At 39.8% G+C, this 22,212-nt stretch overlaps 1 pseudogene; it reads right to left on the bottom strand.

Moving 5' to 3' along the window:
• Positions 1 to 7,244: 7,244 nt before the first annotated feature.
• On the bottom strand, positions 7,245 to 9,966 carry LOC122732129 (annotated as a pseudogene).
• Positions 9,967 to 22,212: the final 12,246 nt, after the last annotated feature.

Raw genomic sequence — 22,212 nt, 5'->3', positions numbered from 1 at the left:
TGAGGGTTAAGTGACTTGCCCAGGGTCACACAGCTAGTAAGTGTTAAGTGTCTGAAGCCAGATTTGAACTCAGGTCCTCCTGAATCCAGGGCCAGTGTTCTATCCACCACACCACCTAGCTGCTCCCTTTCCCCTTCAGTTTTGAGAGGTAGGATTTTTTTTTTTTTAGTGAGGCAATTGGGGTTAAGTGACTTGCCCAGGGTCACACAGCTAGTAAGTGTTAGGTGTCTGAGGCTGGATTTGAACTCAGGTACTCCTGACTCCAGGGCCGATGCTCCCCTTCAGTTTTGAAACAAAGAAAACTCCAGTGACATAACTAAATTCACTTGCAAGTTCACTATCTTGTTTACCATCAGTGACACTTCTGTGATGTAGAGGGGGGAGATGGAGAAGGGAAAGGCAGAAAGCTTTTGACTGGATCTTAGGCCTTTCACATTATTACCAAAGTTAAACAACAAATCCTCAGAGCTGTGATTTGGGGAATGACAGACTTCACCCGAGTCCACTAAGGCAGCGTGGCAGTGATCACTGGAAGATTCTGGTCCCAGTGATTTGTTCTGAGGGGCTTGTGTTTTTTCTGCAACACATAGTTCTTCATCTTGACTTGGGGCATAAATGAAAGTCTTTTTACCAACACCGACTTCATCCAGTTTTCCCTTTTCTCAGTCAGAGAGTGGCCAGAGTATTTGCACATGCACATATTGTGTGCCAGTGCATGTATGTGCATGTATGTGTACAAATACCTTCCCCTAACTGAGAAAAGTCAGAACTATTGAAGAAACAGGAAAGTGCTTGTCACCAAAGCCTTTGGCATAGTCACATGGTTCAACGTCAGAAACTGGTAAGATTTTTCCATGGACATGACATCAAAGAAGAGGCATTATCATCTGCTTTGCTGCTGTACCCCAAGGACCATGGGGACCTTTCCATCTGCCCCACTACTGAAACCTCCCCGCATCCTTTGTCTCTCCAATTAGAATGTGAGTTTCATGAAAGCAGGGACTGTCTTGCTTACCCACAGGGTTTAGCACAGTGCTTAACACATAGTAAGTGCCAAACAGATGCTTAATTCACTCATTCATTTATTCATTCTTTCTTACCTTCATCACTATGTGTGGTATCTTGAACACGAAGAAATGTGAGCTATAGAACAAGATGCCCTGAGGCTAACTATAACATTTATTAAGAGTACAAGCCAGTATAAGTTAGCAAGGCAAACTCCACCTTGAAATGCCCCTGGTTAAAAGAAACAACTGTTCCCAGTGGGAGAGAAGAAGTAGAAAGAACATGGTATCACAATCACACAATTTGGTTTAGGGAAATGGCATTACAAATTGACATATGCAAGTCCATATGGAGTTGGTGGATCCCTACATCCCTCTAGAGGAATACTGCTGTGATCATGATCAACAGTTTTTATTTCTTTTTAAATGTGTTACTGATGTTCTCTTCATTTTTTATACAACTGTCACTTTCCAAGGACCCCTCTCTTCATCCCCAACCCATCCTAAGGACCCTCACTTGGAACAAATAAATACATTCAGAAAAGCAAATAAAATATTGACTATATCTGAAATATATTGTCATGGGGCAGGGGGGAAAAGGTATAGGTTATTAGGTATTCCTCAATAAAGAGTGTGCCTGGGGGCGGCTAGGTGGTGCAGTGGATAAAGCACCGGCCCTGGATTCAGGAGTACCTGAGTTCAAATCTGGCCTCAGACACTTGACACTTAACTAGCTGTGTGACCCTGGGCAAGTCACTTAACCCCCATTGCCCCGCAAAAAAAAAAAAAAAAAAAGAGTGTGCTTGCACACAGTCCAGTCAGAATTAAAGTGGTCTTTTATTTGGTGCTAGAGAGAGTAACCAAGTGGGAAGTCAAAGACTTCACCCCTGGGGAGAAACTTCCTCCTCCCAGAACAGAAGAAAGGCAAAAGATTTTTATAGAGGATAGACGGGGTGTCCATTTGAAAACTGGAAAGTTCCCTTGTGGAAAAACTTGGATGCTTGTCATATTCCTGAGAGTTGAGGGGGATTTTTTTAAAATGATGGTCCTGACCTTTGGGGTTATCTCTGTCTTCTAGCTCTGGTCAGGTTGTAGCCATGCCTAATTGACTTTCCTGCTATAAAATTTTATCTCCCCTTGCTTCTTATGTGTGTCTGTCCTGATATCTGGTTGGTCAATCTAAACTTTAATAGTCCCTTGATTCCTTGATAAGTCTGTCCTGTTATCTGGTCATCTTTGGTTTTGCTTCTCAGAGGAGACACTTCTTCTGATTTATCCTAAGCTCCATGTCAATACTTTGCTTAGTACTAGGGAAAGAAAGGTTTACCAAAAAAAAGTACCTGCTTTCAAGAAGCTTAATTTCAACTGGGAGACACAATGAAAACAGGTAAATACAAGATAATGGAGAGGAAGAAGGCACTAAGAAGTAGGAAAATCAGAAAAACTTGCTGTGATACTAATGATAATAATAATAGATATTCATATAACACCTTAAGATTTGCAGAGCTCTATACATACATTATTTCATTTGATCTTCAAAACAGTTTTGTGACACTACAGATATTACTCCCATCTTACAGATAGGAAGAAACTGAAGCTCAGAAAGTTTGTGACTTGACCAAGGTCATTTGGTAACACAAAGTTTTCTGATAAAATAAATATTAATCCCAGCTCAGCCACTCGTTATCTGTGGGCAATAACTTCTCTTTGCCTCAGTTTCCTAATCTTACAGATAGAAGAGTCTAGACTACATGACCTCTAGATCAAAGTCTGTGATCCAAGAATGCAAGATAATGGTGTTTCCTTTTTATTATGGAATAAAATTGTTGGGGAGGAGGCATAGGGAGAGGGAAGTAACCATGTAAATATATAACAGGAAGAATACAGCATGTACTATAAATATGGTCTTGTCTTGATGAGGGGAGATATAGTAGTGTTCTTTTCACTTACATTATTACCTAAGAAAATTTACTTAAGAAAGTCTTTCAAAATTTCCTCAAATCCCTAGTCAAATGCTATATAATTGTGATGACTAGTCTGGGTCTCAGGGAAGAGAGGAGGAAATACCCTTTTCATTTGGTAGGGGACTGTGGGTACAAACTGTAACATGTCATCAAATAAGGTCATGATGTCCATTGCTTACTCTTCACTGTTTTCCTCTGATTCAGGAATATGAACGTATGGGTAAGTGTTCAAGAAACACAGGCTCTCTCTTTCTATACACACACATATACATACATATCTACACATGCATATACATTTGTGTATGTACATGTATATATAAATATATATGTATATAATGTGTGTGTGTGTGTGTGTGTGTATGAAAGGCACCTTAGAAGTCATAGAGTCCAACACTCATTTTACATTGAGCCAGCTAGGTGGTACAGTGAACCAAGTGCTACACTTAGAATCAGGAAAACCTGAGTTCAAATCCAACCTCAGACACTTACTAGCTTTGTGACTCTGGGCAAGCCACTTAAGCTCTGTCTGCTTTGGTTTTCTCAACTATTAAATGAGGATAATAATAGCACCTACCTCCCAGTGTTGTAAAAATCAAATAAGATAATATTTGTAAAGTGCTGGATCTAGGGAAGCTAGGTGGCACAGTGGATAGAACACTGACCCTGGAGTCAAGAGGACCTGAGTTCAAATCTCACATCATACACTTAATAGGTGTGTGACCCTGAGCAAGTTACTTAACCCCAATTACCTTAAACATCCCGGGCCATCTCCAGTCATCCTGATATCTATCTTGACATTGGACCCAGATGGCTCTGGACGAGAGAGTGAAGTTGGTGACCTTGCATAGCCCTCCCTCTCTTAAATACAATTCAGTGCAAGTCATGACATTACCCTAATGTCATGGTTCTCTTTGAGAATGAAAGACAAAAACAATAGTGTGGGGGCCTAGCACATAGCAGGTGTTTAGTAAATGCATATTTCCTTTTCTTCCTTTCTTCCCTAAACATAAGGAAACTGAAGACAGTAAAGGTTAGGTGACTTGCCCAGGGTAACACAACTAGTAAGTGCCTGAAGTATATTTCAAATTCCTGACAACAAATCCAGTTCTCTCCCCACTATATATGTTTCTTCTTGAGATATGACTATGATATAAAAACAAACCAAATAAAATTTTTTTCTAAAAAAAAAATCAATAAAAAGCTTGCAAAATCCTACACAAAAGAATAAATCTAGGGAGTGTTCTTTCTAAAGCAATATGGGGGGGGCGGGGCGAGGAATAAGGTCTGAAAAGAGACCTCAAGGAGCCACATTACACATTCTAACTCTTGCCTTCTTCTCTTTACTCAAGTGGCCTGACATTTCCAAAGCCTAGGATGCTTTCCTTCACCTCCACCTCGTAGAAAGAATCTCCTCAGCTTCCTTCAAGACTTAGCTCAGTGCCTCCCTCTTTGGGATGAAGCCTTCCCTCATCGCCCTGGGTGGTACCTCAAGTCACCTTGCATTAAATTGCTTGTTGTATCACTCAGCAGGGTGTAAGCTTCTTGAGAGCTGGGGGGGGGGCAGGGACTGTTTTGGGGTATTTTGTCTTCACATACCAATGCCTAGCCTATTGCCTTCCTGACAGTGGATCCTGCTTAAATAAATGCTTTCAGAATTTGATCAAATACCTATCTCCATTGAGGATCTCAGTTTGGGGCCAGCACTGGGCCCCTGCTGGAGATGGTATCAGTTTCCCCTCTTTCTAAAACTCTAAACAGAAGTCCTTTGTCTCATGCCATTTGAATGAAAATTGCAACTTTCCTTCCTTTGCTCATCAAGCCCTAAGATTTATATCACATTACTCTAATCTGTTTATTGACCAAAATAATCAGGCCTATTTGTTTGCATAAGAAGAGTAGAGTAGTGGTAGAAACGAAGAATGTCAATCCTGTTGTTTTTGTTTCGATGAGGCCATGTTTAACTTAGTTTTGTCTTTTGGATTCCATATTTTTGAAAATATTGACTTTCATCTGAATTACAATTAAACTTTTGTGGTTTCTGTTAAGTAATTTCACCATGAAATTATCTTGTCAGCAATCAAGGAAACTAAGCGATATTGTCGATTGGTGGCAGCTCCTGCCACTCTCCCTTGTCTACAAGGCAAGGTGGCTCATCAAATTCAAACCTATTTAATTTAGCATCTATCCACACACTCACAGGGATCTTTCTGTTCTGGTCTTCCTATGAATGAATGAGGAGCATATTAAGTAATTACTGTGTGCAGAGCTCTGTGTTGAGGTACAAACAGAAAAGACACTTCCTGTTCTCAAGAACCTCACCTATATTTAACACAGATGGAAAGTTTCAGCTGCAAGTCAGATTTAAAGGTCCTATTAAAGTCTGACAACAAAACAGATGGTAATGTCTCTTTTTTAATGTCACTTTTGCCCGGGGTGGGGAGCAATAAGGGTTAAGTGACTTGCCCAGGGTCACACAAGTAGTAAGTGTCAAGTGTCTGGGGTCGAATTTGAACTCAGGTCCTCCTGAATCTAGAACTAGTGCTTTATCCATTGCATCACCTAGCTGTCCCTTAATGTCACTTGCACTGATAAAAATATCAGTTTCTGATGTTGAACCATTCGACAATACCACGGACTCTGGGGACGAGAACTTTCTTTTCTCAGTCTTCAGTGGATGTGGCTAGAGGAGTTGCTTTCCAGGATGATGGTTCAGGGTCTTAGGCTGTGTCTATCAGGGTGCAAAAGGATCTGATAGTTAAGGTGGTGGTGGTAATTTGACTAGGGTGCACATGCTGCTTTGTCTCTTCCCCAAGGTACCCTGTTGCTTTGGATAGGTTGATTTGCCTGCCCCGTGGGTGGCATTTGGTGGGAATGTCTGGTCCCCTCTACACAGCTTTTTATCCTAGATGATGGCAGTGAGGGAAGGCAGGAATTCCCGTAGGACTATTGGTGTGAGGGGGTACTGCCCTTCACAAGACTCTGGTGCCTATCCCTATGTTGGTGGTAGCTGGTAAAATATTGGTCATGGTCACGAAGAATATGAGCCCTTCTCCACAATGCTTTCTGCCCTCAGTGCCTGGTATGGTACCAGACATAAAGTATGTATTTGTTAATTGACACTTCCAAATATCCAACACCGTGTCTCGTACATATGCACTTGATAAGTAGTTGTTGGTGATATAGCCCTATGCTAGGTATTACTCATGTGAATTACAGAGATATGGTTCTTGCACCATTGTAGTTAAACTATGATGGAAAATATAGTCACTGTTTCTTATTCCTGGGTCACATATGTATAGAAGGTTATAATTGCAAACAATTTCAAAGAAAGTGTAACTTGAGAATTGTTTGTGATTATGTTGAAATTACTTTGTAGGCTCCAAGTAGAGACTGAATGACTTGTTGGAGATGTTGTAAAGGTCCAAGTTAGACTCAATAAACTCTATCTCCTTCAACTCTGAAGAATCAGTGATTCTGTTACTCTAAGGGCATATTTCAGTTGCGTTTTTAGAATATATTTTGTCAAATTTCCACAGGATTGAAATGTTCTAGTTACTAGAAGATAGATCAAAAATGACAATTCAGTGTATGTAATATTGCCCCAAATGCCTTTCTCAAAGTTTCCATTCATTAAACTGGCAAAAAAAAAAAAGTGTTCTCTTGAAAAAAACCAAATAATTACTTCAAAATAGAGATTGTCCTTTTATAAAAGAGTAGCTGGCTATACATAGGCACACATTTATATAACCAAAATTGCAGAAAAATAGGATCCTCAGGATACCACGCTTTCCCCCCAAATGTATTATAAACTACACTTTTTGAAAAAGTTCCAATCATTATCCCCCCAAACTAGCTGCTTCTAAGCTTGACTTAATGTGTTTTCTCTCCATTGTTTGGCATAAACATTTGCCTCTCCCTTCTGTAACCATCATCTAACTATAGCTTTCTGTTGTTCGGTCAACTGACGTTTCACCTTCTGTTTCACCAGTTCCAGAGGAATTGTGGATCAGCTTACGTTACTGCTTGCAGAAGTGACACTCTCATTTCTTGTTCTTTGTTGATTAATTTGTTCCAAGTTTCCATCCCTGAAAGGCCTGAGTTCTTTGTTTCATGCTGACAAGTTAACCAGATTGGGGCATTCATCTTCATATTCCTAAGAATCAGCAGAAATTTCTTCTTGATGCATTTGATCTTCTCCCTTGGTGATATTTTCAGTGCTGTTTTCCTCTCCATGAAAATCAGTTGCAGAAGTCAACAATCTCTCCCTGGATTTCTCCTAATGACTGAATTTGGTCACTTCAAAGTACCATGCACTATACTTTTCCTTGGACAGTACATCTGTATACCTTTGTAGCAAGTCTTCAGAAGCGTTCATTTTACAATCACCATCTGATTTATCGATGAAGTTTTTTCCATTTTCCAACTTAGTCGTCTTTACCCTTTCTGTCAGTTTTTCAAGTGATGAAGGACATTTAGATCCTTCATCTGTTTCAAGACTCTCATCATCAGAACCTCACGGATGAAATAGTTTATCCTCTTCCTGCATTTCTTTTGTATGTTCACTGGCAGAAAATTCTACAAGAGAGTCCTTCCTCCTGATATCTCTATAGGTTGCATAAAATTCACTTTCATAATTGAAATATCTTATGAAGAAATCTCCAGTGTATTTAACATCTCTGTCAATACCATTTAGCATTTGGATGAGATGTTGAGACCATTTATGGGAAGTCAGTTCTGATTTTCTGGCCATCCTTATCCAAAATTGGATTGAATTCATTGAAATCACCATGAATTAGTGCATGATTGGCAAGTTTAATAATTAGTTCCATGGTTTCATTATATACTGCATCAAGATCTTCAGTGTGATGGATGTGGCAGAAAGAGTAACCATTTATGAGTTCCATGACTACTGCATGTTGATTATAATTGATTGGTTTTGGAACTGGAAATTTCCTCTCATAGCACGCCTTCATATAGACAAATTCCTTCATGGCACACAAATGGGATAAAGTCGTGACATCTTATGTCTGTGCTTGTGGTAATCACATTTGATTTTCAAATTAAGGAGTAAAGTCCTTCCCAGTCTGTGCAGCTTTAGTGTAAACTGTTTTTGCTCTTCATTTGCAACAATGTAAATATCAGATTCTTTGCCAACACCTCTCTGGTTTTCAATAGAGTCACTCACCTGATGAAAGAAAGTACTTTCAAAGCAAGGTAAGCATAACCCCTATTTATCAATCGATAGCCTTGGACAGTTGTAGTTCATTCATAAGGTAAGAGTTTATATTTTGCCAGTTCTCTAAAAATCTTATTACAGGCATCATGTTTAAGGCTGGCTGTGGAGGCAACCAAATTGCAAGGTTAGATGGTTCTTCACACCCATTTAGACTGCGGTGACAACCCTGAAGACAACCCCATTGGAGTTTGACCACATTCATTTTCCCCACTGGCTGCTCCAAGAAACAACCAGTGCCGATGATCCTGTATTTTTAATAAAAAAAATATCGTATCCATGGGGACTTCCTGTAAATGGTGGGGCCAATATCTTCTCCATAGATACCAAGCAATTGGTAATATCAAGGTGGAAGTGGGTTACAACGCTAGATGTAGAATAAAGGGATACAGTTCTAGTAAAAAAAATGAGTAGGTGGGGCTCAGTGACGCCTCATGCACTTCCTACTCTGAGATTCTGACAGGCAAAAAAGCATCCCTAGAAGGAAAAGGAATAAATTCTTAGTGGGGTGAGGAAGGGAAAGAGGGATACAAAATAAGTTACTGATTTATAAGTATATTAAGGGATAAATTTCAAACAACTATTTTAGTGAATTTTTCAGGTAGTCTTTTGCCTAGGGCCAATAGTGATATTTTTGGATCAAATAAAAATGTTTGTGAAGCACTTTGCAAATGATAATGCACTTATATAGGATAGAGTGCTGGGCCTGCAGTCAGGAAAACTTTAGTTCAAATCCAACCTCGGATATTTTCTAGATGTGTGACACTGCTTTCTTTGTCTGCCTCATTTCCTCATTTGTAAATGGAACATACCTCACAGGGTTTTTGTAAGGATCAAATTAGATAATATTTGTAAAGTACACATTTTTGTCATTGATGTTTAATTGTGTCCAACTCATTGTGACCCCATTTAGGGTTTTCTTGGTAAAAATACTCTAATAGTTTGTTATTTCCTTTTCTAGCTCATTTTATAGATGAGAAAACTGAGGCAAACAAGGTTAAGTGACTTGCCCAGGGTCACACAGCTAGTAAGTGTTTGAGGCGTGATTTGAATTCAGGTGCTGTATTCACTGTGCTACCTAGCTACTCCAAAAGTACATATAGTTAAGACATTTAATATATGTTTGTGTCCCCCACCACCATCACACAAAAAAGTTTTAGGGCAGTTTTAAGCTTTAATAGCTTAAAACTGTCCTAAGACTTTGGGGGATATCCTATAAATGTGAATCACTATTATTATTTTCACAATTATCTCTTTTCTGCCATATTTTTGATGGGTTTCAGAGAGAAGTGATCTGAGGATAGGTCACTATCCCACTGTTATTCTCCTTTAGTTAATGTTTGGCAGACTATTGCACAGGTGAATGAAATCAACTTCCTTTTGTATAATGATATTAGCTCCTCTCCTGTCAACACACTGTAAAGCATTTTTAAGACAACACCAGCAGTAGACAGGAGGGCATGTACTTCATTTTGTTACCACATGGTTTTAATCTCTACCTCTAGGTCTCTATATTTTGAAAGCTTTTCTTTCATTCCAGGTAGTTTGTAATGAAATTATACCCCATTTGGGGGCAACTAAGTGGCGCAGTGGATAAAGCACTGACCTTGGATTCAGGAAGACCTGAGTTCAAATCCAGCCTCAGACACTTGACACTTAACTAGCTGTGTGACCCTGGACAAGTCACTTAACCCTCATTGCCCCACCAAAAAACAAACAAAAAACCCCAAAACAAACAAAAACAAACAACAAAATTATACCGCATTTGGTCTACCAACATCAGTGAAAAATACCATGCTTAAATTTTTATGGATCAATGTAATATCTGGATGATTTTCTTCATTCCCCACCCCCATCTATACTTCTGACTCTGTCCAGACTTTGCTACCATGACTTGGTTGTCTTCTCACCCTACAATATCCCTCCACCATCTTGCCAGTCCCTTTCTCACATCAGTGAGTTCCTTCCAGGGGACTTCCTCTATGGGTTGGACCAGACAAGTCACACTTCACTTCCTTTCCAGTCCTGCTTTTGACTTTCCAGACTTTTCAATCATGGATTACATGGGTAGCTTCTCCCTCTCTCCTCCCATTTTCAGACCCCCTTTATGTGTTGTCTTCCCCATTAGGAGGTAAGCTCCTTGAAGGCAGGGACTATCTTTTTGCTTGTATTTTTATCCCCAGCACTCAGAACAGTGCCTGGCACATAGCAAGCCTTGCCTTGGTCACTAGTTTTGTCTGTAATGATGCTCTGGATTTAGTAGAGTTCATTTGTTGAATTCCTGAGGACGATTGGTGTTTGTACCTGAATTACAGGGATTTAGTGTCTGTTAGCTTATAACGGATAGCAGTCTTCTCATGTATAATTCTAGCCACCTAATCATGCCTTTCTAGGGATTTAATAGAGATAGTTTGCTTAACCTTTTTTGTGTCATGGAACCCCTTGTCAATCTGGGGAAGCCTAGCAAACACTTCCCTTAAGAATGTTTTAAAATGCATAAATAAGGAGCAGCTAGGTGGTGCAGTGGATAAAGCACTGGCCCTGGATTCAGGAGGACCTGAGTTCAAATTTAGTCTCAGACACTTGACACTTACTAACTGTGTGACCCTGGGCAAGTCACTTAACCCTCATTGTCCCACAAAAAAAAATCATAAATAAGATGCATAGGATGACAAAGGAAACTAATTATGTTGAAACATATTTATCAAAATATTTTAAAAAGATATTCATGGAATCCACATTATGAACCCCTGCAGTAGATGAGAAATCTTTGCAACTGCAGTGAGTGAAAAGTTCCCCAATTCCCACCTCTCCATTATAGAACCTGTTTTGATCAATAAGCCCAGCATCTTTAAGCATAACCTTTCCATAATTTTCTGGTGGCCATGACTTGATCCTTAATGGTTATTTTAAACCATTCAATTTCTATATGTAGCCTCGATAGGCTTTGAAGATCCTTAGCCCAACTCTCACTTGTACTGAGTCAGGTCTCCTAAGAAAATCTACCTCCCTCCTTTGAGGCTCATGGGCACCACCCCCAGGGTCAAAGGGATTCTTCTCTAATGTTCTCAGCTCAAGCTCCCATTCCAGTTTGTTCTCTCCCAATATCAATCACCAGTTACAGTTAGTATATCTTAAATCATCAATACCCTCCAGTGACTAGCAACCCAATGGCATGTAATCAATTAGCTTTTGCTGGAAAATAGAAAAAGGACAAAATTACAACATTATATGGTTTTTGTTCTGACATCTTTAGAATCCATTGCCATGGATTTTTACCATGCTAAAAGTAGATATTAAGACTGCTCAAAATGTGTTTTTCCATTAGTAGCAGTATGATAATGATAATGATAACAATATCATAGGAATCCTTAGGAAAAATATGCATCTTGCTTTCTGTGATACACACACATATATACATATATTATTTATTTATTTCTAGAAATCTTTCTGTATCTAAATTTTTGTAAATTGTCACATTAAAATGTTAACAATTTAAAGGAATGTCAAGGTATATTCTTTGCATTTTCTGTCTTTACTTCTTTTTCTTCCTTCCATCCTTTCCTTCTTTCCTCTTTTCCTTCCTTCCTACTACCCTCACTCCTTTCTTTCTTTTTCTTCCTTCCTTCATTTTCCTTTTTTTCTTTCTTTCTTCCTTCCTTCCTTTCTTTTTTCTTTCTTTCTTTCTTTCTTTCTTTCTTTCTTTCTTTCTTTCTTTCCTTCCTTCCTTCCTTCCTTCCTTCCTTCCTTCCTTCCTTTCTCTCTTTCTTTCTTCATTTTTCTGTAGTTGGGAAAGTTTAAACATACTGATTCTTTACTTACCCCCACTGAGGGATGCTTTGCTCTGATGTTAATGATGGTTTCTTGATAAAGCTTGAATTCCTTCTTGGGTTATCCCACTAGAACTGTATTGATTTATGGGCAGTTCCATGTGCTTAGCCTTTAAATGGCATGGAGTGGGGAGGGGTGCAAAGGAGAAATAGAGATCAATCCCCAGGCAAAGTCCTCATCAGTGATAAAGAGACAAGATCATTCTGGGACTGCAGTAGAAGTGGGGCATGAGAATATAACAATGGCTGTCGAAGCTTCAGTCTTGGCTGGGACATCAGCTCTACCACCACAGCCTATGAGGCAAGTCAGCAGCAACAAAGAATGGGCTGCTAGAAAAGTGGGCTATTGATAAATCCGTAAAAAAATAACAGATGAGATGAATCAGCATTGAGAATTCTTTGGACAATTTGGCCAAAAAGGTGCGTCTGGAAAAGTACAAGTATGTGGAAAGCTTTGGTTTGATTGATGATCACCTCATCATCCCTACTGTCTCCCATTTCTTTGCCATTGTGGCTTGGGTCTCAGGCCACCTGCATACAAAGAATGGAGAGAGAAATCACACCTATTTGAATGTGCCTTTGCCCTCAGAGGATCAGTCTTCCACTATACCCTGAAGTCATCACAATACAGCTCATTTTAATATGGACCACCCTCAAGTCAATCAATGGAATTGAATGACACTGACCAATTAACTCTGATCAGTGTGTAGTAACACTCATTTATCAAAAGAGCATGAAAATTGGCTGGGGGGGGGGTGCTCCTGGACAGGCCATCTTGGAACTCACTTTTGGGTTGCTCATAGTTGGTGAGCACTCTCCTCATTAGGTAATGGAGGGCTTGAGGCCATGTGCTCTCTCTCTCTCTCTTAGGATTCAAGAGGATCTGAGTTCAAATCCAGCCTCAGATACTTGACACTTACTAGCTGTGTGACCCTGGGCAAATCACTTAACCCTCTTTGCCCCACAAAAAAAAAACACCAACAAATATGGCACTGGGCGGGGGGGGGGGTTCAGCTTGGGTTAAATGCCACATGGTCAACTCTTTACTAACATTTAATATAATTTAATAATAAAAACTTAATGCAAAAAACTGGTACAATAGCTGTGAGAAAATGGATAATTGTCTCCTCTCAATGAGGATATAACAGTCAATCATACTCCTCCTGACCTGTTTTTAGGACAAAGGTCTCAGATCCCCTCCTCCACCTCTGACTAACAAAATCACGTGGTTCAAGGAGCCCTGGTCTCAATAGGGTCCGCTCCTGAGTTGTGTCCATATGAAGAAGAATAAGGTCTGTGCCTGAGTTATGCCCATAAAAGGAAGAATTGATTAGGGATGGGAATACTGCATTCAATTAGCTAGTTTTTTCATAGATTGTAACCCCTGAGTAATCAGACCAATGATGAAAAGGGGGAGGTCCCATTCGTGTTAGGGACTAGGGTTTAAAACAGGACCTGTGAGCCCCGATTCTGGGCACCCACTAGCTGCACACTGAGGTGCCCCTTTCCCATGAGAAGGAAATAAATGAGCCTTTGTCACATTGCTGCTGAGTTCCCAAGAATTATTGAGAAGAGGATTGTTTTCTCTCACAATAGCCATTAATTTATAAGTAGCAATATTTAGCTAAAAACCCAGTCCGTCCCCCAATCATTTAGCTAAACCCAGCACAGTTTCCACAATAATTTATGTAACTCAGTGGGAGACTAGTCATGGTGGCCTATGAGCTGAGGATGTCCAAGCACCATCACAGCTTTGGCACAGAGAGGGAAAATGAAATAACCACATCCAGAAACAGCTACCTTTTCTGCTGGGGTCATACTAACTACAGAAAACAAAACAAATTCACACACATATGCACGCTTACAAACACACACACATGAACATGCACACCATGAGTCAAAAGATAAAATTGAATAAAATAAAGAATTTTTAAATGTCTAATATTTTATAAAGAAATCCTATCCCTTCTTAGGTCACCAGGATTTCCCAATGCAGAGCCAAGAGTTGGGAGCCAGTATCTAACTCATAGTCAGACTTGGTCTTTTTGGCTACATAGCTTTAACCTGCCATTCTGGTCATTCTCTGACCTCTGTGATTGGATAAAAAGACTCTTGACTTATCAAGGACCTTGAGACAGAGTTTTTGCTTCAAGCTTTATAGACTTCCTCTTTTGTACCTGGCAGTGCTTTATACTACACAGCTTCCTGCCATGACCACCTCTTTTTCAATTTTTTAACCTGTTCCCCACATTGCTGACTTTGTTGTACCTATTCATCTTTTCTTTATCCCAAGTACCATCTCTTTTAGGGATTCAAGACAAAACCTTTGGGTACAACAGTTTCTGTTTGCAGACCTACTATTTTTTGTTTTTAGTTTTTTAAGTTTTGTGTTTATTTGACTCAATTGGGAAGTGACTCTAAAAGCAATATTGCACAATATCCATCACTTTAATTTGTTGAACACAGACTAGGAAAGGGAAAGAGCCTCCTTCTGGATGTGAGGTTTTATTAGGAATCAGCCAAGGGTACTTTTTGTTTTCTTTAGATCATCCATGACTCCCTTCTCCTGTACTCTCTACTCTCACATATTAATTTTTCTTCTGTGCCCTTTTTTTAACTGCCATTGTCTAAATACATTTTTCCACTTTTGAAAATTGAGAATTTCAATTTTTCAATCTGAGACAGATGTAAAAGTGAGAAAATGTATTACAATGAAAGTACTTATAACTAGATTTTCAGATAAGAGAAACTCAATAAGTGAAAGAAATATATGTGTGTATGTACATATATAAATATACATGTGTATATGTATACATGTGTATGTACATATACATACACACATATATATGTATATATGTATGTGTATGTATGTGTGTGTGTGTGTATATATATATATATATGTAGTTTTTCTATCATTATAGGGTATACCTTAAAGCCTAAAACCTCATAGGGTAAATGGTAATAGCTGATTATCTGGCTTAAATTATAGGTTCCTAGAGAGCAGAAGATAGCATATCTATAAAAACCTACATAAAATACTACATGAAGATAGATCCTTTAAATAAATTCTTTGGAGCCCTAAGAAGGACATAGGAAAAAAAAAAGAAAGGTCTAATAAATGAATAGATGGCAAGGACTTCAAATTCATAGATGATACAAAGCTGTGAGGCATAACTAACAGTGGATGACAGAGTCAGAATCCAAAAGGATTTTGACAGGCTAGAACATTAGGCTGAATATAATTAGATGAAATCCTATAGGGATGAATGTCAAGTGTTCTTGCAGGTAGATAGAAAAACAAAAACAAAAACAAAAAACTATTAGACTAGTGTAGGGTCTGAGTGCTATTATTGCACATGTAGGTTGTATGCATGTATATCTACATGAATCTATCTAAATGCAGGTCATAAGGAGGTGTTAATAGAGTTTCTCTCTATCCCTCTCCAGAGAAGGCTTTGATTTATGCCTGAGGGGAGCAACAGGAGAATACCACAAGGCTGGTATGCAGGGCTTTCCTCAGAGAAGAAATAATAGATTAGAATTACATCTATGTGGGGCAGCTAGGTGGCGCAGTGGATAGAGCACTGGCCCTGGAGTCAGGAGTACCTGAGTTCAAATCCAGCCTCAGACACTTAACACTTACTAGCTGTGTGACCCTGGGCAAGTCACTTAACCCCAATTGCCTCACTTAAAAAAAAAAAAAGAAGAATTATATCTATGTGCCCCAAAAAATTCAGCCAAGGGAATCATTTTTAGGTTCAAGCCACTGTTTCTAGTCACTATTCCTTAATGGGAAAGGAGTGTCCCAAACTATGTCCAGAGGTTTGATTCCCATTCTGCCACTTACACAAAAGACCATCACACATAGTGAATAGTGAATAAGCCCATTTATCCAAGCCAAGAGAAAATAGAAATCAGAGAAGTTATACAGATTAGAATAGACCACACAATACACAGGGTGAATGAACATGCCTACTAGGAGTAAAGTATCTCAGCTCAACTTAGAGAATTGGGGGCAGCTAGGTGGCACAGTGGATAAAGCACTGTCCTTGGATTCAGGAGGACCTGAGTTCAAATCTGGCCTCAGACACTTGACACTTGCTAGCTGTGTGACCCTGGGCAAGTCACTTAATCGCCATTGCCCCGCCAAAAAAAAAAAAAAAAAAGAACACTGGTCCACTGGAGAGCATCCAGAAGGTGGCGACCCAGATGGCAAAGGGGCTTGAGTCTGGGACATATCAGGACAAATTGAAGGAATTAGGCATGTTTGGCCTGGAGAAGAGAGGACTTGAAGGGAAGAGGGAGGACATAATTGCAGCACTCAAGTATTGGAAGCAGGGTCAAGTTTAAAGAAGAATTTATTCTGTTTGGCCCCAGAGGACAGAACCAGGAGCCATGGGTGGAAGTTGCAGAACTCTAGTTTGGTGATTGATGTCAGGAACCATTAGACATGTTTGAAAGAGGAATGGATTTCCTCAGTAAGGAGTAGGTTCCCCCACCTTGAAGATCTTCAAACAGAGGCTGCACAACCACTTGTCTGGCATGTTACAGGTGATGCTGTTGTGGTTGCTGTTCAGTCATTTAGTCATGTTTGATTTTTCATGACCCGGCCGGCCCCCCCGCCCAGACCATACTGTCCACGGGGTTTTCTTGGCAAAAACACTGGAGTGGTTTACTATTCCCTTTTCCAGTAGATTAAGGCAAACAAAGGTTAAATGACTTGCCCGGGGCCACAAGAGCTAGTAAGTATCTGAGGTCTTCCTGACTCCAGGTCCAGTGCTCTATCCACTATACCACCTAGCTGCCTCCTATGTTATAATATGGATTTCTTTAGTATAGAGAAATGATGGCTAAGACTAGATGAACTATATATACTTCCAACTCTACAATTCTCTGATTCTATAATATATACCAAAATATTCATAAAGACACTTTTCATGGTAGCAAAGAACTGGAAACAAAATGGTACCCATTAGTTGGGGAAGAGGTTTTTTTTTTTTTTAAGTTGCAAAATATTTGCATAACATCATTATCATGTAGTCATGGTAAAATATGACGAATTCAGAAAAACTGGGGAAGATTTACATGAACTGATGCCAAGTAAAACTGGCTGAATGTCAAGAACAATATACACAATGACTGCAACAATGTCAATGAAATGACTATGAAAGAGTCACTTAAAGAGTCAAACTCTAAATAATTTAGAAATCCGTAATGGTCCCCAGGGAGCAGATAAGGAAACAAACCTCCCACCTTCTACAGGAAGCCTTTCACAATCCCTTTTAATTCTGATCCCTTCCTTCTGTTGATTATTTCCTATATGTTTTTGGTGAGGCAATTGGGGTTAAGTGACTTGCCCAGTGTCACACAGCTAGTAAGTGTCAAGTGTCTGAGGCCAGACCTATATGTTTTTATATAGCTTGTTTGTACATAGTTGTTTGCATTTCGTCTCCTCTGTTAGACTGTAAGTTCCTTGAGGGAAGGGACTGACTGTCTTTTGCCTTTCTTCATATCTTCAGCATTTAGCCTGGTGCCTGGCTCATAGTAAGTACTTTAGGAAATACCTTTTGATTTATTCACTCCTCTATTCAGTCAGTCAACAAGCATTTTAAAAATACCTACTGTGTGCCAGGCTCTGTGCTAAGCCCTGAGGAAACAAAGAAAGGAAAAATAGTTCCTTCTCTCAAGGATCTTATACTGTAATGGGGGAGAGATTGTCAAAAACAAAAACAAAAAACTATGTAAAACAAGATACATACAGGATAAATTGGAGATAATCATTCTTTTTAAAAAATATTTTCTTTTTTGGGACAGCTAGGTGGCACAGTGGATAAAGCACTGACCCTGGATTCAGGAGTACCTGAGTTCAAATCCAGTCTCAGACACTTGCCACTTACTAGCTGTGTGACCCTGGGCAAGTCACTTAACCCCCATTGCCCCATCAAAAAAAATTTTTTTTTTAATTTTATTTTCCCCCTGTTGCCTGTAAAAAACAATTTTAACATTCTTCCCCCCCCCCCCAGGGCAATGAGGGTTAAGTGACTGGCCCAGAGTCACACAGCTAGTAAGTGTCAGTGGTCGGATTTGAACTCAGGTCCTCCTGAATCCAGGGTCAGTGCTTTATCCACTGTGCTATCAAGCTGCCCCATTTAACATTCTTTAAAAAAAAAAGTTTTGAATTCCAAATTCTATACCTCTTTTCCCCTCCCTACCCCCCAAGAGAGTAAATAATCTGATATAAGTTCTACATGTGCAATCATGTAAAACATTTTGATATTAGTCTAAATTGGAGATAATCAACAGAGGGAAACATTAGCTTAGCATTAATAATTTTAGATGGTATTTCAAGGAAGCCAGGGAAATCAGGAGAGAGGGAGAGAGAAGGGGACCGATGACATTGTCATCCTTGTTCATTGTTGGGGTTTTTGTTTGTTTGTTTAACTGTTTTTCTTCATTGTAAAGGGGAAGATTCTACTCTGATGGCAGTGGTCGGGTGCAGGTATTTCCAGAAGCGATCATGATGTAAAAACAAAAAGCATTCATAAAGTGTATTTTAAAATAAAATAAATGCTTTCAGTCTTTTTTTTTTTAAGAGGGATGCTCCACACAGTGCTTTAAGAACTAGTACAAGTTATTTATCTTTCCCCTGGACTTCAGTTGATGGGCTCGGCCTGAGTAATGGATGGTGTTGAGCTGAATTCTTCCTATGGCCAGCGTTGCCTCTGTTGTTTAATTTTTAATTGATGGATGTATGCTCCCAGCATCAAGATGGGCACATTTTATGAAATATTAAAAAATCAATGAAGTAAATAATGGCACTACAGGGGATAGACATGTCTGTGCCCCTTCAGGGAGCTGGGGCTACAACACTGAAATATGAACACTGGCCCTCTTACCTAATGCTGAACTCTTTGAGATGAAGGACAGATTGGCAGCGAATCTTGAAAATGCTCCGAGCTTGAAAGGGACACCTCCCTTTTCCCCCTTGAGAGCCTCTGGGAGAGAACCATATTCTTGGATTCTATTGTTTCTCCTCTCTGGGCATACACTCAGCCTGGGACCTGCGCTCCTCTGTGAGATAATTATATATTCTCACACAGCTATTTGCTGCATGTGCTGTTTGAGGTTGGCAGTACTTTGCTATGAGCCCCGTAAGAACAGAGAGGCCTTTAGGTCTAATATCAGTTTGGTGTGTATTCTGATCACTAACTAACTCAGAGGTGAGGCCCAAAGGGGCAGGGGGCAGGGGCAGGGCTGGGGGGAATCTTTTTTTTTCTCCTGGGATACTTTGTCATGTTTTCATGGAATTTCCTTTGATGAAAAACGTTCATTTAAAAGACAAGCATCGGGGAAGCTAGGTGGTGCAGTGGGTAGAGCACTGGCCCTGGATTCAGGGGGACCTGAGTTCAAATCCAGCCTCAGACACTTGATATTTACTAGCTGTGTGACCCTGGGCAAGTCACTTAACCCTAATTGCCTCATCAAAAAAAAAAAGAAAAGACAAGCATCCCATCTCCGCAGTGGAAGGAAAGTAGTGTGGGACCCACGATCATAGTAGTTTCAGCACATATAAAGTTCTACCATATTTATGACTCTGGGCCTCTCATTGCTCCCAAATAACCTTTGTAATCACCCAGAAAAAAAAGAGAGATGTCCCCACTCCCAGCTGGGAATAGTTTCCTAGCCTGCCAACTGCTGCAATTACAGACATTTTATTTTCTTTAATTTCTTTTGAATGTCTTTTTTTTTTATTATGAACTTAATCATCAAAAAATTAAAATTTCACTTCAATATGTAAAGAATTACCAGAAAGGATGATTATTGATGAAGCCATGAGCTTGTTATGTATAATTTGCCTTTTAAAAGTATTTATTAGATGCAGCAAGATAGAAACAAAATTACCCTATTTGTGTTATCTTCCTAACTTCAGTATATATATATATTTTTTTCCCTTTTGGAGCAGCAAGTGATAGTTAGGCTTTTGTGTTGTGGGGAGAAAATTTAATGTTGGGGTACCCGGGTTGGTGGGGGGAGTGGATGGGGGGTTTGATGAGGGGAGTAATAAACACCCAGATGACTAATCCTTTCCCTCAGGATCACTAGAAGTTGAGGAGTTACCACCTGGGCTTTAACCTGGACTCTATATCGCTTAATTGTCACTGGGATCTTCAGCAACAATTCTTGTTGTCTGGTTTATCTTTGCTAATTAGAAAATCTCTCTTCTTTTTTTCCCTTGGGTCCTTTTTTCAAGGGAGAACTAGCGGCTGCAAAGGATGGCAGTTCATAAGGGATCACAGAGTCATAGATTTAGGGCTAGAATATACTTAAGAGGCCAGTGCCTGTGACTCCAAAACCAATCCTTTTTTCCCCATGTTATAACGGGGTTCCTTATACTGAATGGTGTGGTGATGTGGTTTGGGCCTATAACCTCCTGCGACCCAAGGCACCTACAGCATGACCATCTACATATATCAAACATTCCACACAATACCTCGCACCCCTGAACTGAATATTGGAAGAGTGGAAATAAGATGGTAGGCAAACCACGTGAAACTGTGATTGTCCAAAAGCATAAGAGCAAGTTAAAGAAGACCACATGGTATATACTGGAGGGTGGCTAGGAACTTCTAGTTTTTGCATGTAGCTAAGTGGCATGGTGAATGGAATGCCGGGCCTGGAGTCAGAAAGACCTGAGTTCAAATTCAGCATCAGACACTTACTAGCTGTGTGACCCTAGGCAAATCACTCAACCCTGTTTGCTTCCCTTTCTTCATCTGTAAAATAAGTTAGAGAAGGAAATGGCAAACCACTCCAATATTTTTGCCAAGAAAAAGCCAAATGGGTTCACACAGAGTTGGAAATAACTGAAACAACTCAACAACAAATAGTGGAATATCACAATCAGCAGACCTTCATTCTAGGCCTAACCCTGCTGTTGGGGCAGCTAGGTGGCACAGTAGATAAAGCACTGAGCTGGAGCCTGGAGGACATAAGTTCAAATCCAGCCTCAGATACTTGACACTTTCTAGCTGTGTGACTCCTGGGGCAAGTCACTTAACTTAGATTGCCTCAAACATCTGGGGCCATCTCCAGTCTTCCTGGTGTATATCTTGCCACTGGACTCATACGGCTCTGAGGAGAGCCCTCCTTCACTTAAATTCAATTCACTGCAAGTCATGGCATCACCTCCCAATGTCATGATCCTCTTTGAAAAGGAAGGACAAACAAGGACAACAATCCTGCTGAATGACCTAGGGGCAAGTTATTTAGCCACCCTGGGATTTTGCTATTTTGTCAGCAAAATCAGAGGGTGGGGATTGATGATATCTCTAAAACCCCTTCCTGCTCTAATATTCTCTGATTTTCAAAAGAACTCTAGCACTGTTGTCCCATGGCTCAAGTGAGAACTATGTAAAGTGTTTTACAAAATTTACAAGACGAAATATCAGCTATTTCCCCCCAGTAGAATAGGAGGTCCTTGAGGGCAGCAATAGCTTTCCCCCTTAGTTTTATCTTCATACCCCCATCACCTAGCACACAGGCTCAGAGATTATTAAATGTTTACTGAATATAAATTTATCTAACCCCAAGGATGTCAGAGAAAGAGATCCATATGTACAAAAATATTTACACTAGTTCTTTTTTGTAGTAGCAAAAATCTGGATTTTAAGAAAGTGCCTACCTGGGCAGCTAGGTGGTGCAGTGGATAGAGCACCCACCCTGGAGTCAGGAGGACCTGAGTTCAAATCTGGCCTCAGACACTTAACACTTACTAGCTGTGTGACCCTGGGCAAGTCACTTAACCTCAATTGCCTCACCAAAAAAAAAAAAAGAAAGAAAGAAAGTGCCTACCTGTAGGGGAATGACTGAACAAATTATGGCATATGAATGATGAAATGGGATATTGTTGTACCGTGAAAAATGAAATGAACAAGTTCAGAGGAAATTCGGATGGCCTCAAAACAATGCAAGATAAAGCAAACAAAACCAGGATAACAATTTGCATAACAACAAAATTATAAAGAAAAACAACTTTTAAAAACTGGAGAATTTTAATCAATACAACGACAAACCTACCCACCTCCTGACAAAGAGGCAATGGACTTAATTGTAGAAATTGTCAAGCATGACCGATGCAGGAATTTGTCTTGCTCAGCTCTGCATATTTCTTATGAGGATTT

This window comes from Dromiciops gliroides, chromosome 6 (assembly GCF_019393635.1).
Source record: "Dromiciops gliroides isolate mDroGli1 chromosome 6, mDroGli1.pri, whole genome shotgun sequence".
NCBI classification, from domain to species: domain Eukaryota; kingdom Metazoa; phylum Chordata; class Mammalia; order Microbiotheria; family Microbiotheriidae; genus Dromiciops; species Dromiciops gliroides.
This window is presented reverse-complemented; position numbering and strand designations above follow the sequence as displayed.